Source organism: Mobula hypostoma, chromosome 3 (assembly GCF_963921235.1).
Source record: "Mobula hypostoma chromosome 3, sMobHyp1.1, whole genome shotgun sequence".
Taxonomy (NCBI): domain Eukaryota; kingdom Metazoa; phylum Chordata; class Chondrichthyes; order Myliobatiformes; family Myliobatidae; genus Mobula; species Mobula hypostoma.
Window position 1 is genome coordinate 37,757,528 of NC_086099.1, and position 16,403 is coordinate 37,773,930.

Consider the following 16,403-nt stretch of genomic DNA (forward strand, 5'->3'; position numbering starts at 1 on the left):
TATATGATTGTTCCACATTTCATGATGGTCTTTACCCATTCCCGACAAGCCTGAATGGTTCTATACATTTAAACTGTTTCTCTACCACTTGGGTGACTTTACACATATATGATATTTTCGCCAGATACCCTTTTAACACAAACAGCCTAAAAGCAGCTTGGAGACATAATGTCACGGTCTGGTCCATGAAGTCCGCATTCCGGTTCACGGTCCGGTCGCCGGACTCTGGGTCTTCCAGCTGTTCTATGTTTCAGTTGGGCTTAATCACCGGCACCTGATGCTCATCTTGGGGCTGGGAATATAAGTGGCCCTGGGTTCATGTGTGGTTGCTGGTTTGTCTTGTCAGTATACAGTCCTTGCCTCCGTGGGGTAAGTCAGGCTGTCTTTGCCGTTACCCTGCAGTTGAATCTGTCCCTTCCTGTCCTTGCCTCCATTGGGTAAGCCAGGCCATCTTTGCCGTTACCCTGAGGCTGGACTGTTCCCTTCCCTTCTCCTCCTTTCTGAAGCTTTGCCTGCAACCTGTGTCTGGAGCCTTTGCCTGCAACCTGTGGCTGGAGCCCTTCCTGCAACCTTGTCAAGTTCTACCACCGGAGTGAGACTGGAGCCTTGCTGTGTCAAGATAAGGAGCTGTCTATTGTTGAGTTGGAACTGTCTCTGTGTCCACGCCTTTGCTAGGTAGGTCCGGCCATTTGCCACTACCTAGTGTTGTGAACCATCTCTGTGTCCACGCCTTCACTAGGTAGGTCTAGCTGTTTGCTGCTACCTAGTGTAGGGAACAGTCTCTTTGTGTTCAGCATTCTGTGTAGACCCCCGGCCTCAAGTCCTGTTCCCAAGGAGGGGTCCTGGCTCTGTGTTCTATGTCCCTGTGTTCCTGTCTCTCAAGTCCAAGGCTCCGTGTTCCTGTGCTCTAGACTAAGGCTCTGTGTTCCTGTCCTCCCCAAGACCAAAGCTGTGTTCCGAGATTCCTGTCGTCCCAAGTCCAAGGTTCTGAGGTTCCTATCGACCCAAGTTCAAGGCTTGGCTTTTCCTGAGTACCAAGTCAAGGCTTCGTATTCTGATAGTCATAGTCATAGTCATACTTTATTGATCCCAGGGGGAAATTGGTCCTGTGCTGGAGTTCCCTCATCTTGCCCAGGAGTCTCTCATTCTGTCCTGTAGTCTCGCCTAGTCCTGTCTCCCAAGACCACATCATGTCTTCGCCTATTTCTGTAGTCCAAGCCCAAGTCAAGAGCCAGGTTTTGGGTCCTTGTCCAGTCTCTGGCTCGGAGTCTGAATCCAAGCCTTGTCATGTCCTCGCCTCGAAGTACCCAAGCCATGAAGAACTCAAGTGATGTCTAGTCCTGTAGCCACGTCATGCCCTTGCCTAGTTCCGGGGTCTGAGCCCGTGTCAAGACCCAGGTTCTGGGTCCTTGTCCAGTCTCCGGCTCGGAGTCCAAGCCCAGGCTCCTAGTTTCCAGTTCCTTGTCCTGGTCCCGCTTGCCTAGCCAATGTCCTAGTCCTAGTCTGTGTTCTTGTCCATGCTCTCTAGTCAAGTCCTGTTCCTAGTACTTCAGTGTCTGTGTCTTGCATTTGGGTCTGCTCCCAGTGCCCCCTTATGACACATAAGTCTCAGCAGATGCTTTGAAGCTGACTTCTCTGAGAACATAAACTATCCAAAATTAATAGATCATGCAAATGATATTATCCCTCTGGTTTGCAAGCTTCCCTGAACTAAGCAACTTAGAGTCAGCTTGTCTGTTTGAAACAAGCCAAATTAAACAACCCATTGTCTAATACTGCACTTTGAGCCGCAATAAAGAAGGTATAGTGAGCTAGCATCCTACTTCCCACAGATAAAGCTTGTTCAATACAGAGCTTGTTCTCTAGACAGTACCTGCTTTTACTTCAAGCAGATTACTGCTTTCTATTTACATTTTAAGGACTGACTCCTATTTCTGACCGGTAACTAAAACAAACAAAGTGTCTTGGCCCAAAACTTTGGTTGTTCATTTCCCTCCATGGATGCTGCCTGGTTTGCTGAATTCCTCCAGCACTTTTTGTGTTTTTGCTGAAGATTTCCAGCATCTACAGAATCTTTTGTGTTTACCATTTCCATATTGTTCTCCACGGCCTTGTGATTTTTTTTCCACGACATACATTCTATCCAATTCCCCTTTGAAGGCAACAACAGTAGTGCCCTCCGGATCATAATCACTTGTAGCATAACGAAAGATATTTTCTCCCGTCACTCTTCATTCTTGTCTTTTGGTATTATCAGTGGCCTATACTCCTCAGCCCCTCAATCAAAACTAACAGTCTACCACTGTCAGCTCTGTCCAAATCTTCATCACTTCAGATTTCTGTCAATCCTTCTCAACCTTTTCTCTAACTGAAACAATGGAAACTATTTTCAAATATTTTCCGAATGCTCCCTAGTACTTTCACATTTATCCTACAATGTGGTGACGAGAACTGAACAGCATACTGTTCGAACATAAGGTAAACCAATGTTTCAATCAGGTTCAGTAAAACTTCCCTGCTTTTTCACTGTATTGAAGAAGTCTAAAGTTGTGAATTTTTACTTGGGAAGTAATAACACACATATATATATATATACACATAAAAATAAGAGACAAAATTTAAAATAGTACTTAAAGACATACATTATATGATATGAAATAAAATATAACCAAATATACCAAATTATAGAATTATAATCAACATCAATAGGCATTACGTAATCATAATAGGCCAAATTAAAAAAGCAAAATTTTAGAAGTGTTCTAAAATATTCCACAGTACTAGCAGTCAGTAGACTATTGCGAATTTTTGGTGCATAAGAGCAAAAGTCTGCATCACCAATTCTTAGATGCTTGGCTCAAGGAACATTAAGCAGATTGGTGTTTGCAGATCTAAGATTACAATTGGGGATGCAAGGGGAAAGACACACCAAAATATATAGAGGCTTATATAGAATTAAGATTAACTGGTTTCTCAACCTGTTCTGCCACTTTCAATGGTTTGTAGAGACAGTTCCTTTAGTCTATATCCTACATCCCCTTTCCTTACTCCTTGTATCAAAAGTCAAAACCTTGCATTTTCCTATACAGTATTAAATTTCTGCTGTCAAGTGTTTGCTTATTTCACCAATGTTCATTTTGCTGCGATGTGTCACTTTCTGCTTCACCATTCACAGCACTGCCACATGGTGTTATCCCAGTCTCTGTCATTCATCTTGATCAAAAACAACAATGCCAGCAGAAAATCAAAATTCACCTTCCTCCAGTTTCATAAACACCTACAGCCCTTTGTGTGTATTTAGTCAAATTCACATCCATCATTAAGGATTCCCACCACCCAGGAAATGCCTAGGAGGTACATCACCTGCTGAAAGCTGGATCTGTGGCATTCAAGTCTGGAGACCCAGGTCTGTACCAGAAAACCAGGTATGAATTGCGGAGGGCTAATTCATGGCCAAAAGAGACAAGATTGAACAAGGTTGGAGGCAACATCGGATGCACCACTCTGGCAGGGTTTGCAAGACATTACTTCCTACAAAGTGAAACCCAGTAGCATGAGTGGTAGCGATGTTTCACAACAATGAGATGAACTCAACGCCTTCTATGCCTGCTTTGAAAGGAAGAATATAACTGCAGCTATGAAGATCCCTGCTGCGCCCAGTGGCCCTGTGATCTCTGTCTCAGAGGCCGATGTTAGACTGTCTTTAAAGAGGGTGAACCCTCACCAGGTAGAAGGTCCTGATGGAGTACCTGGTAAGGCTCTGAAAACCTGTGCCAACCAACAGGCAGGAGTATTCAAGGACATTTTCAACCTCTCACTGCTGCCGTTGGAAGTTACCACTTGCTTCAAAAAGGCAAAAAGTACACCAGTGCCTAAGAAGAATAATGTGATCTGCCTTAATGACTATCACTCAGTAGCACTCACATCTATAGTGATGAAATACTTTAAGAAAACAACAGGAATTCTGCAGATGCTGGAAATTCAAGCAACATACATAAAAGTTGCTGGTGAACACAGCAGGCCAAGCAGCATCTATAGGAAGAGGCGCAGTCGACGTTTCAGGCCGAGACCCTTCGTCAGGACTAACTGAAGGAAGAGTGAGTAAGGGATTTGAAAGCTGCAGGGGGAGGGGGAAATGCAAAATGATAGGAGAAGACAGGAGAGGGAGGGATAGAGCCGAGAGCTGGACAGGTGATAGGCAAAAGGGGATACGAGAGGATCATGGGACAGGAGGTCCGGGAAGAAAGACAAGGGGGGGGGGTGACCCAGAGGATGGGCAAGAGGTATATTCAGAGGGACAGAGGGAGAAAAAGGAGAGTAGGAGAAAGAATGTGTGCATAAAAATGAGTAACAGATGGGGTACGAGGGGGAGGTGGGGCCTTAGCGGAAGTTAGAGAAGTCGATGTTCATGCCATCAGGTTGGAGGCTACCCAGACGGAATATAAGATGTTGTTCCTCCAACCTGAGTGTGGCTTCATCTTTACAGTAGAGGAGGCCATGGATAGACATGTCAGAATGGGAATGGGATGTGGAATTAAAATGTGTGGCCACTGGGAGATCCTGCTTTCTCTGGCGGACAGAGTGTAGATGTTCAGCAAAGCGGTCTCCCAGTCTGCGTCGGGTCTCACCAATATATAAGAGGCCACATCGGGAGCACCGGACGCAGTATATCACCCCAGTCGACTCACAGGTGAAGTGATGCCTCACCTGGAAGGATTGTTTGGGGCCCTGAATGGTGGTAAGGGAGGAAGTGTAAGGGCATGTGTAGCACTTGTTCCGCTTACACGGATAAGTGCCAGGAGGGAGATCAGTGGGGAGGGATGGGGGGGACGAATGGACAAGGGAGTTGTGTAGGGAGCGATCCCTGCAGAATGCAGAGAGAGGTGGGGAGGGAAAGATGTGCTTAGTGGTGGGATCCCGTTGGAGGTGGCGGAAGTTACGGAGAATAATATGTTGGACCCGGAGGCTGGTGGGGTGGTAGGTGAGGACGGAGTGAGAGCAGATGTACGTGAAATGGGGGAGATGCGTTTAAGAGCAGAGTTGATAGTGGAGGAAGGGAAGCCCCTTTCTTTAAAAAATGAAGACATCTCCCTCGTCCTAGAATGAAAAGCCTCATCCTGAGAGCAGATGCGGCGGAGACGGAGGAATTGCGAGAAGGGGATGGCGTTTTTGCAAGAGACAGGGTGAGAAGAGGAATAGTCCAGATAGCTGTGAGAGTCAGTAGGCTTATAGTAGACATCAGTGGATAAGCTGTCTCCAGAGACAGAGACAGAAAGATCTAGAAAGGGGAGGGAGGTGTCGGAAATGGACCAGGTAAACTTGAGGGCAGGGTGAAAGTTGGAGGCAAAGTTAATAAAGTCAGCGAGTTCTGCATGCGTGCAGGAAGCAGCGCCAATGCAGTCGTCGATGTAGCGAAGGAAAAGTGGGGGACAGATACCAGAATAGGCACGGAACATAGATTGTTCCACAAACCCAACAAAAAGGCAGGCATAGCTAGGACCCATACGGGTGCCCATAGCTACACCTTTAGTTTGGAGGAAATGGGAGGAGCAAAAGGAGAAATTATTAAGAGTAAGGACTAATTCCGCTAGACGGAGCAGAGTGGTGGTAGAGGGGAACTGATTAGGTCTGGAATCCAAAAAGAAGCGTAGAGCTTTGAGACCTTCCTGATGGGGGATGGAAGTATATAAGGACTGGACATCCATGGTGAAAATAAAGCGGTGGGGGCCAGGGAACTTAAAATCATCGAAAAGTTTAAGAGCGTGAGAAGTGTCACGAACATAGGTCGGAAGGGATTGAACAAGGGGTGATAAAACAGTGTCGAGGTATGCAGAAACGAGTTCGGTGGGGCAGGAGCAAGCTGAGACAATAGGTCGGCCAGGACAGGCAGGTTTGTGGATCTTGGGTAGGAGGTAGAAACGGGAAGTGCGGGGTGTGGGAACTATAAGGTTGGTAGCAGTGGATGGGAGATCCCCTGAGCGGATAAAGTTGGTGATAGTGTGGGAGACAATGGTCTGGTGCTCCTTAGTGGGGTCACGATCGAGGGGTAAATAAGAGGAGGTATCCGCGAGTTGTCGCTGTGCCTCAGCAAGGTAGAGGTCAGTACACCAGACTACAACAGCACCCCCCTTATCAGCGGGTTTAATAATAAGGTTAGGTTTAGTGCGGAGGGAGTGGAGAGCAGAGCGTTCCGAAGGAGTGAGGTTGGAATGGGGACAAGGTGCGGTGAAGTCGAGACGGTTGATGTCCCGTCGGCAGTTGGCAATAAAGAGATCCAGAGCAGGCAGAAGACCAGAGCGGGGTGTCCATGAAGAAGAGGAGGGTTGAAGACGGGAGAAGGGGTCATCGGTGGGGGTGGAAGAGTCCTTGCCGAAGAAGTAGGCTCGGAGACGGAGATGACGGAAGAAGAGTTCCGCATCATGGCGAACACGGAACTCGCTGAGGTGTGGGCGAAGGAGGACAAACGTGAGGCCCTTACTGAGAACAGAGCGTTCTGCCTCCGACAGTTGAAGGTCGGAGGGAATGGTAAAGACCCGGCACGGATGAGAGCTGGGATCAGAGGGGGGAGGGGGGAGGCTGGGTGTGTCAATGGAGAGGGGAGGGTTGGGGTGAGAGGAAGATGGAGCCTCTGAGGGCCCAGGAGCTGACGGTGGGATCTGAGGGAGACGGGATTGCAGAGTATTGGTGGGGGAAGGGGAGACGGGAGTCACAACAGCAGCACATAAAGACCCGGCCTGGAGTTCAAGGCTGGCGTCGCAGTTGGTGGTTGCGCAATCGCTGTGAAGGTGTCCATGGTCATTGCTGGAGTCCGGGTTTTGAATATGTCCTGAGGTGTTGGAGCCGCCGAGATCAATGGCAGAGGCCGCAATTGAAAGTTCATGCCTGCTAGCGTCGGGGCCGGCAGGCTCTGGAGTCCGTAGATGTAAGATCTTGCGATCTTTGCCTAACATGACAAAGTCAAAAAAACGGCGATTGCAGGCGTGAATCCGACGGAGGATGAAATAACGGGTAGGACCATTACAGACGGCGAAGAAAGTGTCCCGAAGGTGTGGAAGGGTCTGGGATAGGGACACCAAGTACCTCCTCATGGCGGAGAGCATCGCCTTCAGAGCTTGACGGGAGAAGCGGCGAGAGGCATAGTCGATAAAATGTGAGTACCTGGGATCCTCAGAAGGTCCAAATTGAGAGGCTTGGAAACGAATCCTAAAGCCAACTGGAGTAAGTTGGCGACGGAGGCACTTTCCAAGAAAGGATATATGGCTGTGATAGCGAGTTTGAGTCAAAGTGTGGTCGAAAAGTTGAAGAGCTGAAGAAATTACAGATGGGGAGCAGTGAGAGATGGTTTCACTGAACTCCCGTCGAAGAGAGGATCTAAACTTCTTCGGTGTAGGCATCACCGGAAGAGGCTTCGCAGTAGTGAATTTAAACGCAAACAACAGGAATTCTGCAGATGCTGGAAATTCAAGCAACATACATCAAAGTTGCTGGTGAACGCAGCAGGCCAAGCAGCATCTATAGGAAGAGGCGCAGTCGACATTTCAGGCCGAGACCCTTCGTCAGGACTAACTGAAGGAAGAGTGAGTAAGGGATTTGAAAGCTGGAGGGGGAGGGGGAGATGCAAAAAGATAGGAGAAGACGGGAGGGGGAGGGATAGAGCCGAGAGCTGGACAGGTGATAGGCAAAAGGGGATACGAGAGGATCATGGGACAGGAGGTCTGGGAAGAAAGACGGGGGGGGGTGACCCAGAGGATGGGCAAGAGGTATATTCAGAGGGACAGAGGGAGAAAAAGGAGAGTGAGAGAAAGAATGTGTCATGAGACAGGAGGTCCGGGAAGAAATACTTTAAGAAGTTAGTCACGACTAGACTGAACTCCTGCCTCAGGAAGGACCTGGACCCACTGCAATTTGCCTATCACCACAATAGGTCAACAGCAAACAGAATCTCAATGGCACTTCACACAGCCTTTGACTACCTGAACAATACAAATCCAGATCCTCGACTATAGGTCAGTATTTAACGCCATCATTCCCACAATCCTGATTGATAAGTTACAGAACCTGGGCCCCTATACCTCGCTCTGCAATTGGATCCTCGACTCCCTAACTAGAAGACCACAGTCTGTGTGGAGAGGTCATAATATCTCCTCTTTGCTGATGATCAACACTGGTGCACATCAGGGGTCTGTGCTTAGCCCACTGCTCTACTCTCTCTATACCTATGATTGTGTGGCTAGGCACAGTTCAAATGCCATCTATAAATTTTCTGATGGACCATTGTTGGTAGAATCTCAGATGGAGACGAGAGGGCATACAGGAGCGAGATATACTAACTAGTGGAATGGTTTCGCAGCAATGACCTTGCACTCAACGTCAGTAAGACGAAAGAGCTGATTGTGGACTTCAGGAAGTGTGAGGCAAAGGAACACGTTCCAAACGTTATAGATGGATCAGAAGTGGAGAGAGTGTGCAGCTTCAAGTTCCTGGGTGTCAATATCTCTGAGGACATAACCTGGTCCCAACATGTCGATGCAGCTATAAAGGCGGCAAGACAGCGACTATACTTCATTAGGAGTATGAAGAGATTTGGTATGTCACCAAAAACACTCAAAAACTTTTATAGGTGTATCGTGGAGAACATTCTGATTCTGACAGGCTGCATCACTGTCTGGTATGATGCAGAGGGTCGTAAATTTAGTCGGCTCCATCTTGGGCACTAGCCTACAAAGTACCCAGGACATCTTTAGGGAGCGGTGTCTCAGAAAGACAGCGTCCATTATTAAGGACCTCCAGCACCCAGGACATGCCCTTTTCTCACTGTTACCATCAGGCAGAGAAGCCTGAAGACAGACACTCAGCGATTCTGGACAGCTTCTTCCTCTCTGCCATCTGATTGCTAAATAGACATTGAACCTATGAACACTACCTCACTTTTTTACTATATACTAATTCTGTTTTTGCACGATTTTTAATCTATTCAACATACATATACTGTAACTGGTTTACTTACTTATTTAATTTTGCTTTTTTTCCTTTTGTATTGTGTATTGCATTGAAGTGCTACTGCTAAGTTAACCAATTTCACAACACATGCCAGTGATAAGAAACCTGATTCTGATTCTTCTCATTGTTACTGTCAGGAAGGAGGTACAGAAGGCTGAAGGCACACACTCAGCGATTCAGAAACAGCTTCTTCCCCTCTGCCATCCAATTTCTAAATGAACATTGAACCCATGAACACTACCTCACTACTTTATTGCTTCTTTTTGCACTACTTAAAGTTAACTATTTAATAGACATATTCAGTTTTACTGCAATTTCATTTTTTTCTATATTTATTTATCATGTATTCCATTGTACCGCTGCCATAAAGTTAACAAATTTCACGACATAAGAGCTTAAGATCATAAGACATAGGAGCAGAATTAGGCCATTCAGCGCCATCATTCCATCATGGCTGATCCCAGATCCCAGTCAACCCCATATACCTGCCTTCTTACCATATTTTTTGATGCCCTGACTAATCAGGAAACCATCAACTTCCACCTTAAATATACCCACGGACTTGGCCTCTCCACTGCAGTCTGTGGCAAAGTATTCCACAGATTTATTACTCTCTAGCTAAAAAGAATTCTTTCTTACCTCAGTTCTAAAGGTCGCCCCTCAATTGTGAGGCTGTGCCCTCTAGTTCCAGATACCCCCACCCTAGGAATCATTCTCTCCACATCCACCTTATCTAGTCCTTTCAACATTCGGTAGGTTTCAATGAGATTCCACCCGCATTCTGAGTATGCTGTTGGGGGGAGGAGAAGATGGCGGCGCAATGCAGCGCACACATCCGCTCCAATTGATTCGTATTTGTGAACTAGGATGCCGTGCACAATCCTGATTTGATGAAGAAAGCTGTGAAAAGCACGGAGGAACATCCGGAGAAACTTCTGAAATGCCCGCTTCGCTGCCGCTGCTACTGTGCAATCAAGAATCTCCGGAGGGGAAGGTCCCAAATCCTCAGCTTTGCCTTTTGCTTGTTGCCAGGGCCGGGGTCAAAGCGCTCGGCAGAGATGGTGCTCGGTGTCGGCGAGCTGGTCGGAGGCTCGAAGTTTTCAGACAGACTCAGAGTCGGAATGTGGTCAGGTGCTTCCAGGATGCTGCATCGGCAAGTTGGTGGTGCTGGAAGCTCATGGCAGGGAGAGTTTCTCCCTTCAACCGTCTGTGTGAGATGATGGGACTTTCGAGAGACTTTGAGACTTTTTACCGTGCGCATGGTCTGTTCTCCTATCAAATTATGGTATTGCTTGCACTGTTGTAACTATATGTTATAATTATGTGGTTTTTGTCAGTTTTTTTTAGCCTTTGTTCGTCTTGTGTTTCTGTGATATCATTCTGGAGGAACAAATTGTATCATTTCTTAATGCATGCATTACTAAATGACAATAAAAGAGGACTGCGTCTCCTCATAATCTAATCTAATCTAATTCTTCTAAATTCTAGTGAGTACAGGCCAAAGCTGCAAAACATTCCTCATATGTTAACCCCTTCATTCCTGGAATCATCCTCTGGACTCTTTCCAATGACAACAAATCCTTTCTGAGATATAGAGCCTGAAACTGTTACCATACGTGCAGCCTGACTAGTGTCTTATAAAGGCTCAGCATTATCTCCTTGCTTTTATATTCTATTCCCCTTAAAATAAATACCAACACTGCATTTGATTAGTTCAGTTATTGATTATAGTTGTATTGATTATAGTTCCACTGCTATGGCAGTGCTTGAAAAATTAGACACTGTGCAGTCCAAAGCACTTCGACTCTGTTGTGGAGCATTTAGAACAACATCAGTCCCTGCATTATGTGTGGAGATGGGAGAAGTGCCTCTACATTTAAGACGAATTCAGTTAGGTCTGCAGTATTGGGCGAAACTAAATGGCTTCAATCACAGCTGTCCATCAAAATGTCTTTTGTAGGGGAAGTCGGAGAGCCAAAGTAAAATGAAAAGGTATCCATTTTTAGATTTGGTTAATACCTGCGCTGTGAAATTGAAACTGATTGAGGAAGACATAGCTGACCAAATTTGCTTGCTATCCGTTCCTTTTTGGCTTTTGCCAGAACCAGAAGTAGACCTATTCCTCCTTTTTTAGCTTCAAGGAAGCAGAGCAATTTCAACAGCGTCGATCATAAATGAATATTTAAATAATAAATGGGGATCTTATCTGAAGATTTTTACTGATGGCTCAGTGGACTCAGAGAGCAGTAAGGCAGGATTTGGGATGTACGTGTCTCAACTTGTAGTTAAGATTGGTCACCGGGTTTCAGATGGTGTTTCTGTCTTTGCAACAGAATTATTAGCAATCCTCTGGGCTTTATGGTGGATAGAAGACTCTCGACCATGCAGGGTTATCATCTGTTTGGATTCTGCTGCTGCCTTAGAGGCTATAAAAGGTAATAAATCAAAAGCTCGTCCTGACATAGTTACTGAGATTCTCTTAGTTTTGTTTAGAGTAGAGAAGATAGGTTGTGAAGTCAGATTTACATGGACACCTGGGCATGCTGGGGTGGATGAATAAAATTGTGGATGGCATTGTAAAGTCTTCCTTACAGAGCACGCAAATAGAAATTAGAGTACCCATAGGCAGAGCAGAATTGAGAAGTAGGATAAGAAAAGGTATAGAGAAGAAGTGGCAGGAGGATTGGAAAAATAAATTAAAGGGAAGGGATTTCTTTTCTCGTCACCCACTAGCTAAAAAGGTCTCAGACTGTTACTTTTTAAATCGTAGAGATATGGTAAAATTAACAAGACTTATGTAGGGTTCTCAGTAATATTAGCTGGACTGTTAACTGTTAATTGCATATTAACAAAATGGCTTCTCTGAAGTGTTATACCAAAATGGCTTCTTATATGTTAACTGCTGAGAAGGTTCTCTCTCTAGCAGCTTGTTTGGGTTATATTACTGATAATGAGGAGTGTATTCATTTGTTAGCCAATGGAAGTCATGTTATATTATCTTGTATATGTGTGCTGAGTTGAGGAGCGCGGGCTTTCTCAGGAGGCAAGCAGAGAGAACGGACGTGCGGGGAACGGCAGATACTGGACCTCGGAGGATCGGATGGTGGCCAGAGTCTTGGAAGGACATTGCGGATGGAATTGTAGGCGTGAGCTCCAACGTATTAAAATATTATGTGTACATAAGTTACTTATGTGGCGCCTTTTCTTTTAGTTGTTGCTACTAACCCATCACCAAAACTTGCTATAAAGTATAATTCGTCACTCGCACTTGGTATATTGTTTGATATTTGTGTCGTGGCTGATCATTGGGTGCCTCACACCATATCTGCACCAAAGCATTTGCACTGTTGGGCGGGGTCGACGGCTAATCACCCTAGGAAACGGAAGTCAGTTGGGGCAAAGGCTGTTACACTTAGGGTGGGGCATTGTGGGCTAAACTATCATTTAAAGATAATAGAAAAACATCCTACTGGATTATGTGACTGTGGTAGTCCAGAGACAGTTCAGCATGTTTTGCTGAGTTGTAATCGATATAAAATTGAAAGAAGCATATTGTTCAAGAGACTGTCTGACTTAAATGTATTTTGTTTTTCTATTAAATCCTTGTTTGGCCACCAAGAGAACCACCATTTGATTGAAGAGTTTATTATTCAGTTTATATGTGCGACTAGTTTATATTTGAGAATTTGAGTTTCTTGACATTCTATAATTAATTATACATCCTGCAGAGGGCTGTAATACGCCTAGATGCATCTAAACAGCCGGAAATAGAAGAAGAAAAATATTGATTGCCTTCTTTACCACAGACTCAACCTGTAAATTATTCTTCTGGGATTTTTGCATGAGGACTCCTTTTACCAAAATGCATTATCATACACTTCCCAACACTGTATTCCATCTGCCACTCTTTTGCCCATTCTTCCAATTTGTCTAGGTCCTGCTGCAATCACATTGCTTCCTCGGCACTACCTACCCCTCCACCTATCTTTGTATCATCTGCAAACTTTTCCGCAAAGCCATCAATTCTAATATTCAAATCATTGACAAACAATGCGAAAAGTAGCAGTCCCAATACTGACCCCTGAGGAATACCACTAGTCAATGGTAGCCAACCAGAAAAGGCTCCCATTATTCCCACTTGCCCTCTTTTGCCTGCCAGCCAATCTGCTATCCACGACAGTATCTTTCCTGCAACGCATTAGGATCTCATCTTGTTAAGCAAACTCATGTGTGGCACCTTATCAAATGCCTTCTGAAAATCCAAATAAATGACATCCACGATCTTTCCTTTGTGCACCCTGCTTGATACTTCCTTGAAGAACTCTAACAGATTTGTTAAGCAAGATTTCCCTTCATAGAAACCATACTGACTTTGTCTAATTTTATCATGAGTCTCCAAGTACCTCGAAACCTCATCCTTAATAATAGACTCCAACACTTTTCCAACCTCTGAGGTTTGGCTAACTGGCCTATAATTTCCTTTCTTTTGCTTTCCTTCCTTCTTGAAGAGTGGAGTGACATTTGTAAGCTTCTATTCCTCCATGCCAGAATCAAGTGATCTTGAAAGTTCATGACCAATGCATCATTATCTCTTCAGCAACCTTTCCCAGCTCTTTGGGATGTAGTGCATCTGGTCCAGGTGACTTTTCCACCTTAACACCTTTCAGTTTGCCTAGCACCTTTTTCTTTTGTAATAGCAATGACAATCACTTCTGCTCCATGATACTCACGGACCCCTGCCACACTGCTAGTGTTATCCATAGTGAAGACAGATGCAAAGTACCCATTAAGTTCATCTGCCATTTCTTTGTCCCCCATTACAACCAGCATCATTTTCCAGAGGTCCAATATCAAAGCTCATCTCCCTTTCACTCTTTATATAACTGAAAAAAGAACTTTTGGTATCCTGCTTTATACTATTAGCTACTTTTCCCTCATATGCCATCTTTTCCCTTCTTATAGCTTTTTTCTGCCTTTTACTGGATTTCAAAAGCTTCCCAGTTATCCAACTTCCCACTCACTTTTGCTTATCTTATATGCGTCATGGTCCAGTCCGTGAAGTCCGCATTCCAGTTCACGGTCCGGTCCATGAGTCCTTATTCCAGGTTTTCCAGTTTTCCCTTGTTCTGTTGGGGTGCCTCAATTGAGGCACCTGATTCTCATTTTCCGCTGGCTACATAAATAGCTCCAGGGTTCAGCTTCATTAGCTGGACTGTTCCCTTCCCCTTCCTCCTGAAGCATTGCCTGCAACCTCGCTGCAACTCCATCAAGTTCAACCACCTGAGCAAGACTGGGGGCTTGCTGTGTCAAGATAAGGAACAGTTTGTCATTGTTTGGAATTTTGTGTCCTCACCTTCGCTAGGTAGGTCTGGCCGTTTGCCGCTACCTTAAGTCGGGAACCGTCTCTTCGTGTCCTCGCCTCCACTGGGTAGGTCTGGCCGTTTGCCGTCACCCTGAGTGGAGAACTGTCTTTTCGTGTTCAGTGTACAGTGTATAGAAAGAGCCCTGGCCCTTGGTCCTGTTCCGAAGGAGGGGTCACAGCTCTGTGTTCCATGTTCCTGAGTACCAAGTTCAAGGCTCTGAGGCTCCTGAGTTCCAAGTCCGAGGCTCCTGAGGTCCAGGTCCGAGGCTCCTGACTCCCAGGACCAAGTCATGGCTTCGTGTTCTCATCCTGTCCATGTGCCTCGCCCAGCCCTGCGCTGGAGATCCCTCGTTCGGTACTGGAGATCCTTCGGCCTGTCCAGGAGTCTCACGTCCAGTCCTGTAACCACGCCACGACCTGTAGCCATGCCTTGTCCTAGCCTAAGCCCGCGTTCTGGTTCCGACTCAAGACGCAGGTTCCTAGTCCCAACCAAGACCCAGTTTCCGGGTCCTTGTACAGGCTCTAGTTCCGGAGTCCCGTGTCCCTAGTCCAGGCTCCTTGTTCCTTGTCTGGATTCCATGTTTCCTGTCCATGTCCTAGCCCAAGGCCTGCATCCTAGTCTCGTCCAGGGTCTGTGTCAATGTCCAGCATCCTTTCTTCCCCACTTCCCCTGCTTTCTTGACACACCGAGTCCTGTTCCTAGTACTTCAGCATCTGTGTCTTGCGATTGGGTCCGCCACCAATGCCCCCTTATGACAATATGTGCTTTCCTTAGGTTTTATGCAGTCCTTAACTTCCTTTATCAGCCACAGTTGCCTTCCCCTGCCCTTTGAGAACTTCATCCTCTGTGGGACACATCTATCCTACACCTTGTGAACTATTTCCAGAAACTTCAGCCATCTCGGCTCTGCCACCATCCCAGGTAGTGTCCTCCTTCAATCCACCTCCATAAGCTCCTCTCTCATGCCTCTGTAATTCCCTTTCTTCCACTGTAATACTGATACATGTGAGTTACGCTTCTCCTTAAATTGCAATATGAATTCATTCATATTATGATCACTGTCTCCTAAAGGTTCCTTTACATTAAGCTCCCTAATAAGATCTGGGTTATTACACAACACCCAATCTAAGATGGCCTTTCCTCACGTAAGCTCAAGCGCAAGCTACTCTTTAAAAGAAGTATCTTGTATGCATTCAACAAGTTCCCTCTTGTAATCCGACACCAAACTAATTTTCCCAATCCCCTTGCATATTGAAATCCCTCATCACAATTGTGTTATTACCTTCATTACCTGCCTTTTCCGGATCCCTTTGCAATAATAGGGTTTTTTTTCCCTTGCAATTTCTTAACTCCACCCACAAAACCTCAACATTCTCTGACCTCTCTCTAATGAGTAGGCTGTTTAAATTTTTCAGCATGGACAAGGTGGACTGAAGGGCCTATTTTTGTGCTGTAGTTTTCTGACTCTATAATTAAGCTCGTCAGACCTCAATTACTCTAAAAGCTTTCCCATGACTGAGGTAAAATTCAGTGTCCGACGTTCTGGGGCTTGCAAGGAAAAAACACACACTTGTCCAGACAGCACTGTAACATTTTGGTCAGTGATCATCTTGCTTTGAACACATCAGGATGCATCACACCCTCTGCTGGTCCAATTATTTTTCAGTTCACCCAACTTTTCCAATACATCAATAAATGTTTCACCGTCTATTGTCTCAACTTTCTCCTATTTCACTAATACTTTGGAAACACACAATTCTGTAGCAAAATACACTTTGTTATCTTTACACTGCCCACAGCAACCAAGTGTGAGTTCCTATTTTTGTCTGCAAAGGCCTCACTCCACCATGCACTACCCTTTTAAATCATTCACGCCTTTGGAAAACTTGAAATGCCACTTCTTTTCTACTCTAGTTTTAGTGATCGTCTTCAGATTCTTTTCTAAGTATCCCGTTCTCGCCGGTATTTACAACCTGACACGTTTCAAAGTTTCAAAGTACATTTATTATCAAAGAACTTATAAATTATACGACCTTGAGA

At 45.4% G+C, this 16,403-nt stretch overlaps 1 protein-coding gene across 1 annotated transcript in view; it reads right to left on the bottom strand.

Annotated features, from left to right (window-relative positions):
* Window positions 1–16,403, bottom strand: part of LOC134343940 (embigin-like) — a 62,803-nt gene that overhangs the window by 45,780 nt on the left and 620 nt on the right. The window lies entirely within an intron of this gene.